Below are 18,542 nucleotides of genomic sequence, written 5' to 3'. Positions count from 1 at the left end.
TTCTGAGCTTACCCTGGGAAATAAGTGCACTGGCCTGATGGTGCATGTCACTTTTGTGCTATAAATTGGACACTAGGTTTAGAGGGCTTAGGGGGAGTGACCTTATTACATGAATATTGTCTTGTAGGAGGCCTTTGTGTTTCTCAGATCCCACTCAAACAAATGCATCATTCTAATACCAACCATATTTCATACTATCAGGGAAAAACGTAATGCCGGAGACCTTGATTTGTTAAGAAGGAGGTAGTACATGGATATGTGTTACTAGAGAATCAAGCCTCAGAGAGCATAGCGGAGCCTATGTAGAACATATGCAAGATTATTCAGCCAAAAAGTCACCGCTTTTCTGTAGGACTTGGTTTTTTTTTCTTGACTTATTTTTCTGCTGGATTAGAGTGCTATGTTATTTTATATGAAGTTTTGGCAATTTCCAGATCTAACACAGTGAAAATTGGGAGAGCAACAGGCTGAATGTGAGGAAAGAAAAATAGGGCACTGTTATTTTGATAATCTTTCTTTAGCAAGGAGGCAGATGAATGGAAAAGATGACCAGAGGGATGTTCCTTTGTACAGACATTTGAAAAGTAGCCTCCTAGGTGGAAACCTATTTAGGAGGTTTATAAATACTTCCTGGATGTAAATATAAGGAGAGCCATCAGGAAGACTGTTGTTGACTGTGTAGCCTTACATTGTGACTTGAAGGCCAAGGAACTTGAGCTCTTTCAGACTATCTAGGTCAGATGATGACTGATTTCCCAAAGCTATTAATGGCTACTGTGCTACTGAAATCAGTTTTACCTATGTTGTTACATTATGGTAGTGTGTTTGATCAAATATACTATGTCATGTCAACATGCCTATAAGTTTCTTAATTCTGAACCAAGACAGGAGAAGCCCTCATTTATGTTTGTTTGGAAAAAATTGTCTGTTTGTTTGCCTGTTTTTAAGAAAAAAAGGTATTACGTTCTTGGAATGCAATGGATTTACTCCACAGGACCATTGTGTGATAATTTTGATCATTATACTATAATGAGCACTTGCTCTATTCATTGTGGAGCTTAGTATATCTTAATGAGTGTTGTGACTCCCCTGAAGAGCAAAACTCAAGAATGTCCCCATGCATGTGGTTTATTTAAAGGAATGAGTTACACATATTGAGACCTGTGTGCACATACTTATTTGCAACACATAGCTGTAATTTTGCTTTAAAAGCAGGGCATTATTTTTCTTAACTTTACAGAAATCCCAAAACATGAATGCTTCTATACCTAGCATTCATATTTCATACAAGGTGAAATATGAGTGGTTTCACTAAAACACTTTTGTATTAAAGGACAACTTGTAAATTTTTTGTTCAGGACTGACATGTATTCATTAAAATTATAGCTCACAAGTTAGTTTGATTTGGTTCTTGACCCCACTCTAAATCTACCCTTTTTAGATACAACTTTATGTTTTTTTGAAAAATATTAATTAATATTTAAATAGGGCTATGGTATCTGTAAACTCAATAGAGGAACTTTAAAATAGAATTTTTTTTTTTTTGTCTTCTGAAGGTTGGCCAAATTCTGGCATCACTGTATTCAGGAAAATGAGAACAGGAAACTGAATGTTATACAAATTGACTAGTAGACAAGGTCTTAAGCCTGTCAGTCTATCTCGTCAGTCTTTGTAGGTTGCTGGAAATCTTGCTGTGATACCAAAGCTTTTGATGATGACATTTCTGTAACATCCACATATGGTGTTAGCCTAAAGGGAAACACTTTGCTCTTCTCTATTATCTCTTGATGTTGCCACAAAAGCCAGCTTTAAAATGAGGTAGTGAATTTGAAAAATACTGTTTTATTAACATTAAGACTTAAAAATATTAACTAATTTTCTGAATTGGTAAAGTTGTTTGTCCTTCACAAAACCTGAAGGCCATCTTCGTTTTATTATTCAAAAAATTGCAGTATTAGTACATTCAAACTGATAGACAACTCTTTAATCAAACTATTCTTTTATTTTCTGTACTCTTCCTCTACTGTGTCATTTTTATTTGAACATCTTTTACCATCCACAGAGAATTGCAAAAAGGAATTTACTGAATTTATGAGTACACGGCAATTATTTATTTGCTGATAGAAACAGTAGATAGGTAAGGCTCATCTACTCCCAGGCAGAATGTTATACTGCCTGTTAACTCAGATGTGATTTCCTGCTGAGTTGCTGAACACCAGACAGTTACCAGTCAGGTAGGCAAGTGTGAACCTCCATTGCTTCTGAGGACAGGGCAGTTGTTATTCTTGATTAGTTTTTTGTCTTCCCAACTCTCCACTTTTCCATTTATGTCTTTATTCCTTTTTATGACTTTTTTCATTACTTTTTAATTATTGCTCACTCTATATTTTCACTTCTGCCTTTATTTAACTCTAGCTACATTAAAGCTCCGAGTTCTTTGCTCCATTTTGGTACAGTGTTCAATATACCTGGCATCAGAGAAAATTTGGAAAAAAGATGACTTTGAATAATTGCAGAAACAAAGAATTTCAAATGGATATTTTAAAGCAAATTTGGCCCCATTCCTGCTACAACTGTGAACTTACATTGTCTGCAGAAAATGTTATTTTATGGACTGCACATAACAACTGGCCTTTTAAGGTCCTGTCTCTCCATGTATCTCATGCCAATGAAAGGAACTGTTGTATACCTGATGTGCAGTTCTGCTGAGTAATTTTAGCAGTTGGTTTAAAAGGCCAGAAGGGAAGGGAGAAAGGACATGAAGTAAAGAATTAAATAAAGAAGTAAAAGTATGTCATTTAAGAAAGATTGAAACCTTTTTTTTTTTTTTTTTGCATATGATAAAAGAAAAGAAGGGCATGACTAAATGTGTGGCTTGCTCCTCTTGAAGTATTGTTCCCGATTATTGTAGGAAAGGTGTCAATTAGAGTCAGCTCCTTTATGCTTTCTTATCTTCTGCTTTTCACAAGAAGATGTAGTTCGTTTTACAGGTTACCACACAATGAAGTTGATTTTTTTCCCCCTTAAGAAGCTATTTATGCAGTATATATCTCACTCCCAAAGAGGATTACAGGCTTAGACCAAATAATCAGGGTTTGTAAATACTTTTTATGATATTATAAGCAATATACTAGATAGTGAAAATTATACATATCTTCTGCTTAATTTTCACATACGTATTTGCATACTGAGTTGGATTTCAACCTTGAAATATATTGAGACCCAATAGCCTCAGCTTTTATTGATGCTTCTACTCAACAACACAGAAAAAACTTCTGCAATGGAGATGGCTTCTGTTGGCATTAACCTTCCCATCATACTGATCGAGGAGCTTCTGCGCAGCTGCCACCATTATTCTAGCCTGAATAAAGTGCACTGACAATTTGTCTTCAGGAAGCAGGTCTTTGCAACAAGGTTGACATGAGGACTTATTAAAAAAGTCATCTTTAGATGTATACATCTCATTTTTGGATGAAGGATACCACTCTTGTACCATCTGCAACAGCTGTAACAGTTGTACTGGAATAATCTTTACAGATATAGGAAACTGTTCATCCAATTGCTAGCATCTACCTATTCTATGATAAGGAGTTTTCTTCTTGCTATGAGGACTAAACAAATTCTGCATGTCAAATCTTTGCATAAATTAAGGGAAAGAACTCTACCAACCAGACTAACTTTTCAACATTTTAAATATACTAAGTTGAAAAACATGAATCTTTCTTATAGCATAGCCCAGTTGAAAGCTATCAATTTAGCGTTGGGGGTTTTTTGGGTGTTTTAGGGTTTGTTTGTTTGCTTGGGTTTTTTTTAATTTATTTTCAGTTGATCTTAAAATGAAGGTTTTTTATAAGTGTTATGTGTTCCCATGCAGATATTTCCTTTGTCTTTGACTCTGTTCCTCATTGCATAAACAAATCCTTTCATTTTTATTTGGATACTCTGCAAGTTGTAAATAACTATGACAAATGCACCACCTCTGCGTGTGAAATCTCAAAAATATTGTTATTGAGTAGATTCCCAAAGGCCTTGTGAGACTAGTATCTTAACATTTATTCAGTCTGATCCTCTACAGTTTGCACTTTTTCAGTTCAAAAGACCACATAATTCTCTACTGCCTAAAGGCATGAGAGATTGGTTTTTCTCACAAGCAAAATGAATAGGTATTTTCAGCTCCCTCCATTTTGTTTAAAGTTTGTCTTTGAAAACTTAGGATGATGAATTTTAGATTTCCTTTTAGGCACATGCTTATTTCTTTCCATTACTTATATTTTAAGGTTATAGCTCTCACTCCTCATTGTTCAAGTGCAGTAAGGTTTATTGAACTCTTTTTTGTCAGGTAGTACAGACAGACTGCAGTACTACTTTTCCTTTTGAAGACCTTTTTATACCTGACATGTCTTGTAGTAACTTTGATGTTGCCTAATTGGAATCTTGGAAGTGAAAAAATAAATAACTGAATGAAGAGATGAGCAGCAGGCCTAAGGTTGTACAGAATCTTATTTTGCTTTCAATCATTCTTCTGTTCCTGTGCCTTACAGTCAGGTAACCCTCTAATACTATTGCTTTATTTATGTCTATCACCCATTCCTGAATTTGAGTTTCTCAATTATCTGTCTCCCAGACTTTGAACTCAGAAGCGTCTGAATTTGCATTTGTCTTCATGGTCCCTCTGAATCCTGATCCAATCTTTTAACTAGCCTCCTTTTTAATGTCTTACCCTTCTTGAACAGTTATTTTTCATCCTGTCTGATCTACTTGTCTCACCTAGTTTAGGCTTAACTTTCTCAGGACAGGATTTTCTGTCTTAAAACTGTACAAATACCCTTCACACAGATAGTTCTGCAGAAGTCCTGCAGAACCGATTTGGCATTACCCAGCACAGCGCTGCATACCAGCTACCAGTAGTCACACAGAAAAGGACATGGGAATCTAGTGGGCAGTGACTTACTGGTGAAGCAGCCATGTGTCCTTACAGCAAGGGAGGCTTCCTGATGGGTAGGCACAGCAGTAGGGTTGGGGCAGGGGATTCTCCTCTTCCATTGTGGTGAGACAGCTGTGCCCTTCTTGCAGTGTTCCAAAACAAGGAGATCAAGAAAATGCAGTGGTGAGTGGAAGGCCCCTGAGGTTCTGGAGGATTGCCAGGAGACAAGAAGAGGGCACCACAAGGAGCTGGTTGCAGGAGCAGTAGAGGAATCAGAACCAGGTTCCCCTGGGAGGTGCACAGCAACAGGGCAGGAGACACTGACCACAAGTGGTGGTGAAGAAGACTCCCATGGGATTTGAAGAGGCAATTTTTCACAGGCAGCAAGGTTAAGCACTGAGACAAGTTGCTTGGAGAGGGACCTCTAGCCCTGGGGGTTTTTAAAACTCATCTGGACAAGGTCCTAAAGCAACCCAGCCAAACTTAGAAGGTAGCCATACCTTGGGGAGGAGACTGGAGTAGATAATCTCCAAAAGTTCCTTTCAATACACAATTTTGCTTTTATTACCCAGTGTGCAGTCTTATTTGCAGTAAGTGTTTACTTAATAATTTTCTATTTTTTAAAAATAGCAAAGTGTAGAGTCCTGTGAAGCTATGCGGTGATTTCACAGGGATCAAATTCAGGTCTAAGTCTTCAGCACTGTAGTTTTTTAAGTCCTGACTTGGGAATGTATTTCATCTAAGTGCTCATTTCTAGTAACTTTGGATGTGAATGTCCACTTCAAACTTCGGTTATTGGAGAAAGCAGGTTATTGAGACAGACTCATTTTTAGAGGATACTTTTTTTACCTGCACTGATTACTAAGCCAAGTCCCCTTCTTCCAGAAATGTGTATTTTTGAAAAGAGTTAAAAGTATTTATGGAGGGGTAAGAACACCGGTAAATGGAAAAATTCAGGACTTGGAGCATGAAAAGGATATATAGGACTTGTTTGTCATAATGGCAAGAGCAGAACTGATTTACAGACTTTGACATCTTTAAGGCCAAAGGAAAAGATAAACCTGTGAAGGTGAAACAAAATGTTTATATCATCTTGGGGTAAGACACAGAAAATAGAATGATCGCCAGGAGGACCAAAGATTTGTTTGGTACTGGTGTAGTACTTGAAGGAAAGAAGTTGAAGCTCATGAAGGAAAATTACTCAGAGGTACAACAGAGCATTCTAGAAAATAATAATGACAGAAAACTTCTTTGTGTGCTTAAAACATTAATTTATAAGATAACCCTCTTATTTAGTAGAGGAGAATTAAAAGTCCTTCTTCTGATTTCTCTGAGTTTAGAATGAGTTTTTCCCCTCGAGCACCATACCAGTACAATTAAGAGAGTTAATGTACAGCATGACCTGGCAGAAAGTACTAATTCGTAGTGCTTTTCTCACTGTGTTGGGGCCTAGCTGGCATTAAGCAAAGGGAAGCACCAACTGTCCTAAGGGACTGACTCTACTGCTTCATTTCTGAGTATGTTTAATATTTTTCTAATTTCTAGTGCAGTTGCATTTGATAATCCTAAGTAAATGTTACATGTGTAGTGCATTGCGCAACCTTTGGAGAAATCTCAAACAACCTTATTATATCTCTCCTGAGAATATGCTAAATAATGTGGAGAAAATAAGTTTCTTGCAGATGGACACAGAAAACAATGCAGACATTGTGCTGAGCAAGATACCATCTTTGTCATTATTTGCCTTCTTTTACAAAAAGAATAATACCATGTTGTATGTTTCTCTGCATTAAGTTCTGCAGTAATGTGTTTTTGAAACAAAAGTATTTTTAAATTGTTCTGTTAAGTTGATTTTATCCTTTGGTTTAAAGGTTTAGATTTTTTTGTCTGGAACGCGAGATCTATTCATTGGCAAGGTGCAGCTCAATATCAGCTTAGTAAGATTCCTATCTGTTATGATTTGCATGGACTACAATATTTCATTTTCTCTCAAATACTATTGAATGTGTTAGCTGGCACCTGATAGAATCATAATTGAGTTCAACTGCCAGCTCTGGCCAGCTACTTCAAAATAATCAAATGTTTCTATTTCTTGGAAGTGGCACATATACTGTATCATTTTTGCTGTTGTAGTGCCTCTTAGAAACACCTAACTTTTTTCTTGCATCTTCGAATGAGAAAGGTAATTTAGATTTTATTTTTTCTTTCCAGCATAGAAATCAAATTAGAGTGTGTTTTATTCAGGCAGAAATTATAAAAGTAGCTACTTCACTCTTCCCTTTTCTTTCTTTTCCAATGAAGCGGTGTGTCATCTTTTTGAATTTGTTACAGCTTACTGACCAAGGAGAAAGTAAACATGGCATCTCTCTTCTGTTCATTAATGACTACCTGTCTTTTTTATAATTTGAAGGGTTAAGGATGCTGAGTAAGCATTGTAGTAACATTGCTTTGCAAGTACCTTTGATATTCCCATCTGAAATTTATGATCTCTTCTACAGGACCAGAACTACAAAAAATTCCTAGTCCAGTTTCTGAAAAGGGACTACATTAAATGAATATTTCCAAGGATATCTCAGTAAAATCTTCTTTTTCATTTCTAGGTGTTGTGAAATGAGCAGAGAATAAATTTTATTTGAAGCAAGCAGAGAGGAGAAGCACATGATTTTGGCTACACCGCGTGTCTGGAACCCAAGAAGGAGGTGAACTCGCTATTTCCTTACTTTTTGCAAGAGTAATTTTTAGCTGGGTAGCAGGCAACATTTACTTGCCTTTAACGATTGGGCTTGGTTAGAAGGTATCCAAAGGGGCTGAACCACTGCCTGACTTTTACCACTGTGACTGTGCAACGTGGCAACAAATGGGCTCATAGAGACGGGCTTTACGTGTACCCAACTCTTAAGCTTTGGAGCCGGCTGGTGTGGTCGTAAGATGACCAAGAAAGGAGAAGGATCAGGAAGCTCCAATGTAAAATTATCTGGACTGTGTCCTTCACTCAGTTGCACAGTGAATTTTAAACATTGCTGGGTTAAGTAGACACTGCACATCGGCTTCTTCCTTATATGAACGTGGCTACTCCTGGAATAAGTTTTATCTTGCAAGGATATAGTTTTATCACGTGCTTCCACTTGCCCACTGAGAATTGTCATGATCTCATATTTTTATTGGTTTTGGTTATTCCATTAATGCAAGCTATAATATAAAGCTGAGGAGTTTGTTCTTTTTTTTTTTTTTTTTTTTTTTTTTTTAATTCCATAAGACAGAATTGGGTTTTTTTCAAAGCCATTGACAGCCTCTAAAAGAGTATAGTATTGTGTCTGTGGTATTCTGCCACTTCTTCCTCTCATCTGTCCTCCAAAACTTTGAGGCTGTGGTCTGAAATGCTGTCTTGGTTGGCGCTGAGCTTGGTGGCAAGATTACAACTCCGAACCTACCTCAGTTGCTCTTTACTACATCCTGCTAGAAATTATTACAGCCTCTTGTCTGACAGTAGAATTGTATCTGTAGCCTCTCCTTACCTTGTCTCTGTCAAATAAGCTGCACTTAAAAGCTAAGTTTAATCTGATACTAGACATTTTGGCTGGCACCAGTACTGGCTAGGCATGAAGTTAAGCTAGCAGATCTGAGGAGGCAGCAACATGATGAGAAGAAAGATGGTAATGTGCAACTAGGGCATGTTGTGGATGGTAACTTTTTGCTTTTTGACTTGACTCACTGTCAGCCAAAAAGATAGCTAGCAACAACTGTGTAGTTTTTACAAGCGTGAAAAGATGGTAGAAAACTAGCAAAATATGTGTTAGAGTTGATGATAAAAATATTTTTTTCTAGATTTTTCTTTTTTTGCTTTTTGTCTTGCTGGATATCATTTGATTGGTCCCAAATGAAAGTTTTCTTCCTTGTAACATTATATTTTTATCCCATAAGCAAGTGGGCAGTAATGTCTCAGCATGAGATTGGTTTTTATTTTAAGTGTTCAGCTTCAACTTAGAGAACTGGGGAATGAACCCTGCTTAATGAACAGGTCTTCCTAAAATTAATTCTGAAAATAATGAGCCAGAAATTTTACTGATTGATGCCTGATGCAACACCAGTGAAGTCAAAACTGTTGCCCAGAATATAACTCAGAAATAGCTTGTGAAAATGTGCAGAAATCTCTCTTTGGAAGTTTTTTTAACTATGTCCAGTATTTCCTAGTATTACCTCAAATTCTGTCAAAATCATTACCGTCAAAAGTCACTGTTGTCTCTGGAGGTCACAGTGCAGATGATGCAATTTTCATTGAGTCTAAAGACTTACTTTTTTCGTCTCAAAAAATTTCTAGTCATATGTTACCCTGGAAGTTTTGAGACGATGATCATGGTTGTTTCCAATGCTCTTGTAGTGGCAATATGGTTAAATGTTCTTTGGCAAGCATTTCAGAAATGCAGGTTTACTTAAAAAAAGAGTATAAATATAGATGGACAGATGCTTGTATGTGTCTGTGTGGTTATCTGTGCTCATATGAATGCTGACTTTCTTATAAACTCCCACAAAAAAATGTGGAAAACAGATGCTGCACTGTCTTTATCTCACCATATGATTGTTATTTTTAATAATTATGTGAGTCCTTCACTAAGTTTGTATACATAGTTCCCATGCTCTAATGGGTCTAGAGCTGATCCGTTAAATAATGAAAAAGCTTTTGTAGCTAGATGTACCAATCTAGTTATTAAAGGGGGAAAAAAAGTTATGACCTTATGGCCTGCATAGTGCACTTCTGATAGACTATTCCACTTTTATTTTTTTTGTCAGTAGATACAGGTAACTGGTTGGAGCTTTCTTTCCTGGCTCAGATAAGTTTTATGCCTTAGCGCTCCTTATCTTTGCTCTCGGTTTACAGATTTTGAGCACACAGCTGTTTAGCAGTCACTGTAATCACAGAAAGTTTACTATATAGATAAAGTTTAGTTTCCTAACAGAGATTTCCTTTATAAAAGTGTTTATTGACAATATTTGTCTAGTGTTACAGACTTAGTGAAAATTGTAGTGAGAGGAAAATCTAGGCATTTATCTCTACTTTCATGGTTTTTTAACTTTATGTAGCTTGTCTAATTCAGTTCCAGTGGTGGGATAACTTGGTCTGTAATGCTGGGCATCCGGATAAACCTGCAGAGAATCAGAATTGGGTAAGCTGCTGGTGAGAAGGTAATAAAGGTTAAAAGAACATCTAAGACTCAGTGTTGTAGCTTCTTTCCTTACAATATATGTGACACATTTGACATGAAATTGAAAGGTTCAGTTGTTAGATCTATAAAAATACCCACAAAGCATGACCAAGATAAAAGGTGCATAGAGTGGAAGGTCATATTTTCTTCTCAAATGGATGGTTCTTTGACTATAGGTGGTTTAGCAACTAAAACTCACAGAAATAAAAATGTTTTTTTAATTTTTTTTTTCCTCCAGAGAGATCTTTTTGTTGTTATATCTTTAGAAGAAATACTTCTTTCTTTTCCTTTTCTATTATCACAGATCCTGAAGTGGCTGATTACTTTTGTTGGATAACCTTGTCTAACAAAGTAATATCTGAAGAGGTGAAACAATCCTTAAAGTAATGCCAAAGAGTGAAAAATGTCAAGATGTCAAAGATGTCTTCTGGATAGGTTAGAAGTTATTTTCAAGAGTACATATTGAAAGGGAAAGAAATTGGGTCCATTGGGCTTAACTCAAAATACAGTTTGGCTGTGAAAACTAGTAGTGCTCCGTAACAGCAGGGTTTTGTCTGAGAAATACAACCAGCCATATAACAAGAGCAAGTCAGCTGGCCGTAGTTCATATTCAGCCTTGTCATAAACAGGTTAAGTATTTTTTGTAACAAGTGCATTGTTTATAATTAATTTTAGTGTTACTGTTTTGTGGGTTTTGTTGTGTTTTGGTTTTATTTGAAACAGTAAAACCCAAAAAAGAAACTGGAGTTGCTGAGCATACTGCCCTGTCTCAGGGTTGCAGATTTTCCTGAGTAGGGATCTCTAGCCCACTCTCTAGAGCTTTCAAAGGTAAAAGACTTCACATAGACTGTTTTCAAAGCTTGTATGAAAACATTAGTAGAGGAAAAAAAGTCTTCCAGTGATCATTAAGAGTCTACTTTTGTATGTGCGAAGCTTTCAACAACATGCAGGAACATTCAGGACGTAGGAAGAGGTTTTAAGGTTTTTATATTTCTGTAGAAGCTTTGAATGTTTAAATAAATATCCACTTCCTCAGACACATTTTTATGTTCAATGTGGACAAGAAGAAGGAATGTGACTCATTATACTAGGACATATATTTTATTGGTTTCACTTCAATAGTCCTGGTAAGTAGGATATTTTGAAGAAAAACTAATGTCTTGATTAAGGAAATTCAAATTCCCCAAATTCTTGAAACCTGTATAAGGAGCAAAAAAAGAGAAATATGTCTCAAAATCTGAAAGTAACTAATAAACTAGAAGAATTTTACTGTTTAGGTCATTAATTTAGTATGAATTATAATGTATCAGTAACAGTAGATAAGTAATCAAAGAAAGAAAGGGAGGAAAAAGGACCTCAGTGTATTCTCTCACTGCTGTATAAAATCAGTTTAATACATGGAAGAATTCTTTTTAGTAGTATTTTAAATTCAGTAATTATCTTGGAGTATGGCTGCTGTGTATATCTATTTTTGATTTATTTTGTTTTAATAATAAATGCAAAAATAGCCTATGTTATAGGGAATAAATTTTTGGTATGGTATTGTAGTATTTTAGTTAAAATTTTGGAGTAGGCCTAAGGACTTGCTCTGCAAAACATTTCCCAGGAAAAAATCAAGTATAATTTGCTTTCTCATAACTCCACGAAAGACTTCTTGCATTTAACAAAAGCAAAACCCCCCCAAAAAACCCCCAAAGCATCCAATCCAATAGTAACTCTTGATGATTTCAAAAAAATAAAAAGCAATTAATATTAGTGATAAATTATCTGATTACATATTTCACTATTAAAAGGATAATTCTTCAATTAAATATCTCCTTCTTTATTGTACTGATTAGTCAGGTCATTGCATTGTTACAAATGAGAGGATCTAGAACTGGAAGATTTAACCCAATTGTATGATAATTTTTTTCAAAATTCTTCAAATTATACATTCAAGTAACTAGTACCCATCACTGTTTTAAAGTTTTACAAAATTTCTCATTAGAATAGTAAATAAAAGTAAGTTTTAATTCTAAATGGGGTGGATACTTCTAAATAAGGAATTTCACCTTTTTTTGTAGAATGCAACATTTTGATTTGCAAGTCAGAGCTGTATTTTATTTCATAGTTATATAGTCAATAGATCTTAGCTTATGGGTTAAAAAGATCACTTGTGAATTATGTTGGCTGCAAACATTTGTATAGATTTTTAATTTCTTATAGATTTTTTCCATTCTATGAGAGGAAGAGAAAAAACTGATGCATATAAAGATGACTGTGTTTCAGATGTGCCTGAGATATAGGTGGCAAACAGGTCTCACAGCTGTTGGTGTCATGCTGCTGTGATGCAATTTAGTAGCATATGTCAACATTTCCATAATATTATACGGTGTTTATTCATTGTATGGATTTACTTTGATACATAAATGAACAGAATACAGGAAAAAAAGCAGTCAGCATTTATGTAATGAAGCTTTTCAGATGTTTGATACATACTACAGTGAATTGCCATGGTTTATGATATTTTCTATCTCTCTGCTTGAACATGGCATAAATACAGCTCTTTTGGATTGCATGCAGTACAACCAAAGACAGATCATTTCAAAATGCACCTTGCTCTCATTTTCTGAGAATGAGAAATATTTTATATCGTGAGGTGATTTAATAGTTGACATTAGGGAAGGATGTCTACCTAAATTCAATCTGGTGGCTTTTAACTACTTATGTGATTTACTAGTATGTACTTACCTAACTTGAATACCAGATTCACAGTTGACTGTGACTTCTCAAAAGGATAATGATGTGTTCACATGTTTAAAACCTGTGCTTCTTAAAAGTTGAAAATAGTATGGTTTTGGGTTTAGATTTCATGTGTGTATGAACTGCAAGATGATTTTACATTGTTCATTCATTTCACAGTAAAAAAGTATATTTTAATGTACAAACCAAAATTAGAGTTTTGTGCTTTGAGGCTAGTTTGTGCAAAATGATGCAGTCATGTATCCAACATTCAGAGTCATCTCTGGTAACAACTTTACATTTGTTTACATGTTTTGGTTTCTGCAACTCATTTTATTATGCCATAAATATTTTCTTTTTTTAAATACAATTTATATTCTCCTCATTGTCCAATTATCTTACATATTGTCAGCAAGGTTTTTTACTTACTACTTATTAGGATGACAGACCAGTAAAGCGCATAGATTTTCTCGACCCCATTGATTGCTGGTGCTGAAGAACAATCTAGTCTGTGTATATGGGATGTATTTTCCATATATATAAAGTAAATCTTTTTTTGGCAAATACCATATGGAAAGGTGTTGACATTTCATGTCATTCTTTATCTGTTTTTGTCACAAAATGGTGTTTGAGATGCAGTGTTTCTGCACACATAAAAGGACAGAAAACAAGCACATAACTTTCACTACTCTGACAATTCAGCAAGTGCCCACTTATGCAAGTATGGCTGTAAGTGGTAACCAAAGTTGTCTTACTTGATCTATTCTTTTTCCCCAGAAAAGAACAAAAACTGGTGAGGTTTGAAGTGGCTTTATAGTGAAACTACAGAAACATAAAGTTTTTATTACAGATTCACATGCTTAAAAATGTAGTTATAGGAATTACATGGATTTTTTTTGTTCCTCGTGTCTAGTAAATATGTAATTAAAAACACTGAATATGCTCATGATCAGAAATGTCTGGGATGGCTGGATTTATCCAGTTCAATCATAAAAAATTTGCACAGAATCTTGATTCAACTTCTGAACCTCTTGGCTTTTTTTGATTGGTACAGTAAAATAGTGTTAAAATATGTCAAAAACTGCAGGAATTTCATATCTGGAAATGTTGATTTACAGAGACATTTATGCTAAAAAATATTTTTTGTCACAAAATATCTCAGACGTAGCTAGCCACAATTCTCACCATCTTCACTGCTCACCCACTTTTTTGAAATATTTTCCTCTTTTGTTGTATCACTTACACTACTGCCCAAACTATAAATCAGACTTTATAGTCATCTAATAAAAATGTAACCTTGGTGTTCCTCTGGAGAAGTAGGAGAAGAACTGCAAGTGTGAGCATGAAATATAGGAGGTGGGATAATACAGGGAAATTTTATGTCAAATTCTCAAATCTACAGATTCCTTAAGGCTGCAGGCTTTACTTTACCTCAGGAATGTTTGTCTGAAGAGTCAGGCTGATCGGAATGGTTATTCCTTTCCTGTTAGGCTGGAATACTATAAATTAGCCTTAGTGCAACTGTTCCATAATGTCTAACAGGCTAATTATTCCAAATGTATGAGCTAATTAATTGCCTAGAGCTCACAGTGAGGAGCTGTTGTTCATGATTTCTTTATCTGTGGTACAGTTAAGTATTGTGCAGAAGTATACTTCTAAAACCTTGTCTGTGAGGCTTGAAAGACTTCTGACGTGCCAACAAAGCTTAGAGAAGTCTCACCTGGATTCTCATAATACTGAAGAAATTTTAAGACTATTCTCTTTTACTGTGTTGCATATTCTTAATAATTGGATCACTATTGCTTAGAGATCTGTAAAGATGTCATTTAAGAAGTAGAAAACTCAAACAGCAGAAAAACTTGCATTCATGCACTGTTGCATCTACACTTCTGCAGGCGGATGCTAAACTCACCAAAAAATGAACTTTTTTGTTTTTTTTAATCTTTTACCTTGTGGCTGTTAGTATTGTCTTTCATATATTATTTGCATTATGATACTACCTATAGGCTCTTGTTAATATAATGCATGGAGATGACTAATGCGCTGGTGTTGGGTATGTGGTTGTCTAGAAACACCTTTACATATATTTGGTAGAAGACCTTTGAAAACTAGGGAGTCCAGAATCACGTGGATTGGAGGGGACCTCTTGAGTTCATCCGGTCTGCTCTCCCAGCTCAAGCATGGTCAGCTACAGCAGCTTGCCCAGAAACATGACCAGCTGTGTGTTGAATTTTTCTACCGATGAATGCTTTACAACCTCACTAGCCAACCTGAGTTAGTGAGATACTGAAGTAAAGATGTGTTTTCTTGTGTTCATTTGGAATTTCCTGTGTTTCAGTTTATGCCTGTTGCCCATTGTCCTGTCACTAGGCAGCACTGGGAAGAGTCTTCTTCCCTTTTATTCAGTCTCTCCCTTCAGGTAGTTATACATATTGGTAAGATCCCCTCTGAGAATTCTCATCTCCAGACTTAACAGTTCCAGTTCTTTCAGCTTTTCCAGTCTCTTCGTCATCTCCTTGGTCCTTTGTTAGACTCTCTCCAGTATGTATGACTCTCTCCTGGGCTCTCATACTGGAGAGCCCAGAACTGGACCCAGGACTCCAGGTGTGGCCTCATCAGTGTTGTGTAGAGAGAAAATATCACGTCCTTCGACATTACTGGCAACACAGTGACGTAGCAGTGAGAGGGTTGTGGCATTACAGAGTTCTGTTTTTCAATAGGGCCACTTTAAATATAACAAAGAAGGAAATGTCTGTACACAGATGTCACTATGTTTTCAAAGTCAAGAGAAATCAATATTTAGTAATTTGAACTCAATCAGTTAAATTTTTCATGCTGGGGAGCCCATAACTCAGAAAATATGTTTTTAATAGAGCTAAGAAATAAGATAATTTATTTTATAAAACTGTGAGATACACAACTTAGAATTAATTCATACAAAATTCCTAGCAGAATTTTTCAGTCTAAGTAAGTTTATAGGTAATTCGATTTCACACTGTCCTAGTATTGAGACTAATGAATGGCTTATGGCATCAATATACATAAACAGCCACATTACTGCTAATAAGATCTCTGAAAGCTTCCAACATATCCTTTGTAAAATGACTTATGGAAAGGCATGTAGTGGCTTCTTGATACTTAAATTTCTGTGTGCCACATTGAATCATTCATTAGCTTTTCTGCTGCTATGAAGATAAAATGCAATTTAGAAGTTAAAATTTCATTCATTTCCACTTGTGGATGCTTTCAATTGGCCTTGATATTATTGTCAAAATTGCAGTGCACAGCTCAAAAAAATCAAAGTTTTAATTCTTCTGGGTTTGAAAGAAAATTTATGAGTGAGACCAAATCCCCAGTGTAACTTGTGGAAAACAAGTGATTGCTAATGGAATCAGGAGTAACAGAAAATAAAACATATTTTTCAGCATGATCCATAATGGTATCATTTTTAGCAGGGCAGTGAAAGAAAAATCTAAGTGAAAGGAAAGGAATAGGCTTCCTTTCTTTGATCTAGCAAGGGTTGGGAGTGTGAGAGAAGGGATGGCCACATCAGACAGGCCTTGCGTATCTTTGTAATACTTGGAAGGGAGAATTAGCTGAGATGATGGTGCAAAATTATTTACATTTTTCATTTTATTTCATAAAAAATCTTTTTCTTGCCTCTGGTCACGGATGGTACATGTGTAACTTCTGAGAGACAAGCTTGAAAGTTCAAAGTGTCATTTATGCTGAAAAAGAGCTCCAAGATCATTGAGTCCAACTATTACCCTAACACTGCTAAGTCCACCATTAAACCATGTCCCTGAGAGTCACGTCTATGGGTCTTTTAAATGCCTCCAGGGATGATAACTCCACCACTTCCCTTGACAGCCTATTCCAATGTCTGACAACCCTTTCAGTGACAAAATTTTTCCTAATATCCATTATAAACCACCCCCTGGTGCAACCTGAGACCATTTCCTCTTGTCCTATCATTTGTTACCTTTGAAAAGAGACTGGCGAGTTATGGAAAGACACTGAGTATGTATTGAACAATATGTGGAGTCTATGCTATTGTGTGGTACTGGGCTACTATTGAGGAGGAGATAGTGGATTGTATCTTAATGAAAATTATTTACACCTTTTCAAAGCTGCTATTTTCTATTTGCTCTATCTGCTATGTTTGGGAAAAGGGTTTTATTTTGTGTCCTGTGAGTCATCAGATCTAGGAAGGAAGTGATTTTCAAAAGATTTTTCACACGAAATATCCTGTTATTTGTCACACAGACTGAAAGGGTTTTTTTTCGCCTGCAGGCTTGTGATTGTGACAGATACTGCTGTATGATAAGACATGTACCACAGGCTCTCTAGCAGATGAAGTTTGCAAATTATGTCATTTTGAAGAGGTGGAAAATGATACAGTAAACTTAAAATCATTTACAGTGTGAGAGATATCCTGTTTATTAACTGAGCGCTGCAATAGTTGCTATTTCGGCAAATTCTTATTTATGACCCTGTACAGAGTTTATTCCAAAGAACATTGTCTCACTGAGAGTAGATAGAAAATATTGTTGAAATGGCATTTGAGAGGGAAAGGTTTAATCTATTCCTGACAACTAGTGCTACCCAAACTCCTTCAGGATCTTGGGATCCAACATATCTTTGTAGTGATAAATTTTAAAGGTTAGGCATATCCTGACACCTTTTAAAAAACCTTTTTCTTTTATAACCCCGCTTTTCTTTTTTTCCATAGCTCATAAAAATGTTATTAGACTAAAGCAGTTTGTGTAAAGTGTGTATTGGGGTTATGCACCTGAACTGTTGGACTATGACTAACTGTATAGTATTAGTTGTCTTCCTCTTTTTCTTACTCTCTGAATGTTAGTTTATGTTAGGCATACCAAGTCACACAGTTGTACAACTTTATATACATTTGAATTATGGGGAGCACCTTACATAATTAAAATCCTATATTCCTTCATAACTTCTAAATTATTTCTTTTGTATTTTTATTATCTCTTTCTTAGTACAAAAAAAGTGCTGTCAGTAATAATGGTACCATGTAAGTACAATATATTTCTCTATGTTACTCCCGAAAACCAGAAAAATGGTAATCCCTTCCTACTATGTTCTTGCATTTGTTCTAGAAATTAAAAAGCAATAGAGTTTGTCATAGTGTATTATGATAAATTTTTTGTGAGTCCTCACTATGAAAGGAGACAACACTATTCAACCAATTAAATTGCCTGGAACGGAGAAACTTCTGATATCTAGTGGGTAATTATAACTTGAAATAGTGTTTACTGTTTGCTCACATAACTGTATAAAATTTATGGGGTCTGTACTGGCTAATGAACAAGGTGAAGAAGATAGTAGTATCAGTTGTTTGACCATTTTGCAGTATTGAAATACAATTTCAGACATTGATTCTTCCATCAATGGAAGAATCAACCTGGACTTGAATATGTATTTCCTAAATAATCCCACTTCTGAATGTCACTTATTGGAAGCAGCTTGTGTGTAATAAAGATCGTAATCAGATTCTTTACTGGATAGGAAACAGAGTGTTTTAGGTACCAGTCATCCTCGGTCTTCACTGAGTATTGCTGTGTTCAGTGATATTCTGATTGCTTTGCACATGTAATGATCAGATAGTAGTTAACTGTACACAGGAGGGTGTTTTATCATTAAAGGGAATGAATCCAAAAGACCTGTTC

At 35.6% G+C, this 18,542-nt stretch overlaps 1 protein-coding gene across 9 annotated transcripts in view; it reads left to right on the top strand.

The window, feature by feature from the left end:
• CDH18 (cadherin 18) overlaps window positions 1–18,542 on the top strand; it is a 479,225-nt gene that overhangs the window by 255,344 nt on the left and 205,339 nt on the right. For all 9 annotated transcript variants that reach the window (XM_039382102.1, XM_027735270.2, XM_039382099.1 and 6 more), the window contains one exon: window positions 7,525–7,623. The gene's annotated coding sequence lies outside the window, so the exon portion shown is untranslated. The remainder of the gene's footprint in view (window positions 1–7,524; window positions 7,624–18,542) is intronic.

This window comes from Pipra filicauda, unplaced genomic scaffold, assembly GCF_003945595.2.
Source record: "Pipra filicauda isolate LSUMZ 115617 unplaced genomic scaffold, ASM394559v2 scaffold254_size1108330_pilon, whole genome shotgun sequence".
NCBI classification, from domain to species: domain Eukaryota; kingdom Metazoa; phylum Chordata; class Aves; order Passeriformes; family Pipridae; genus Pipra; species Pipra filicauda.
This window is presented reverse-complemented; position numbering and strand designations above follow the sequence as displayed.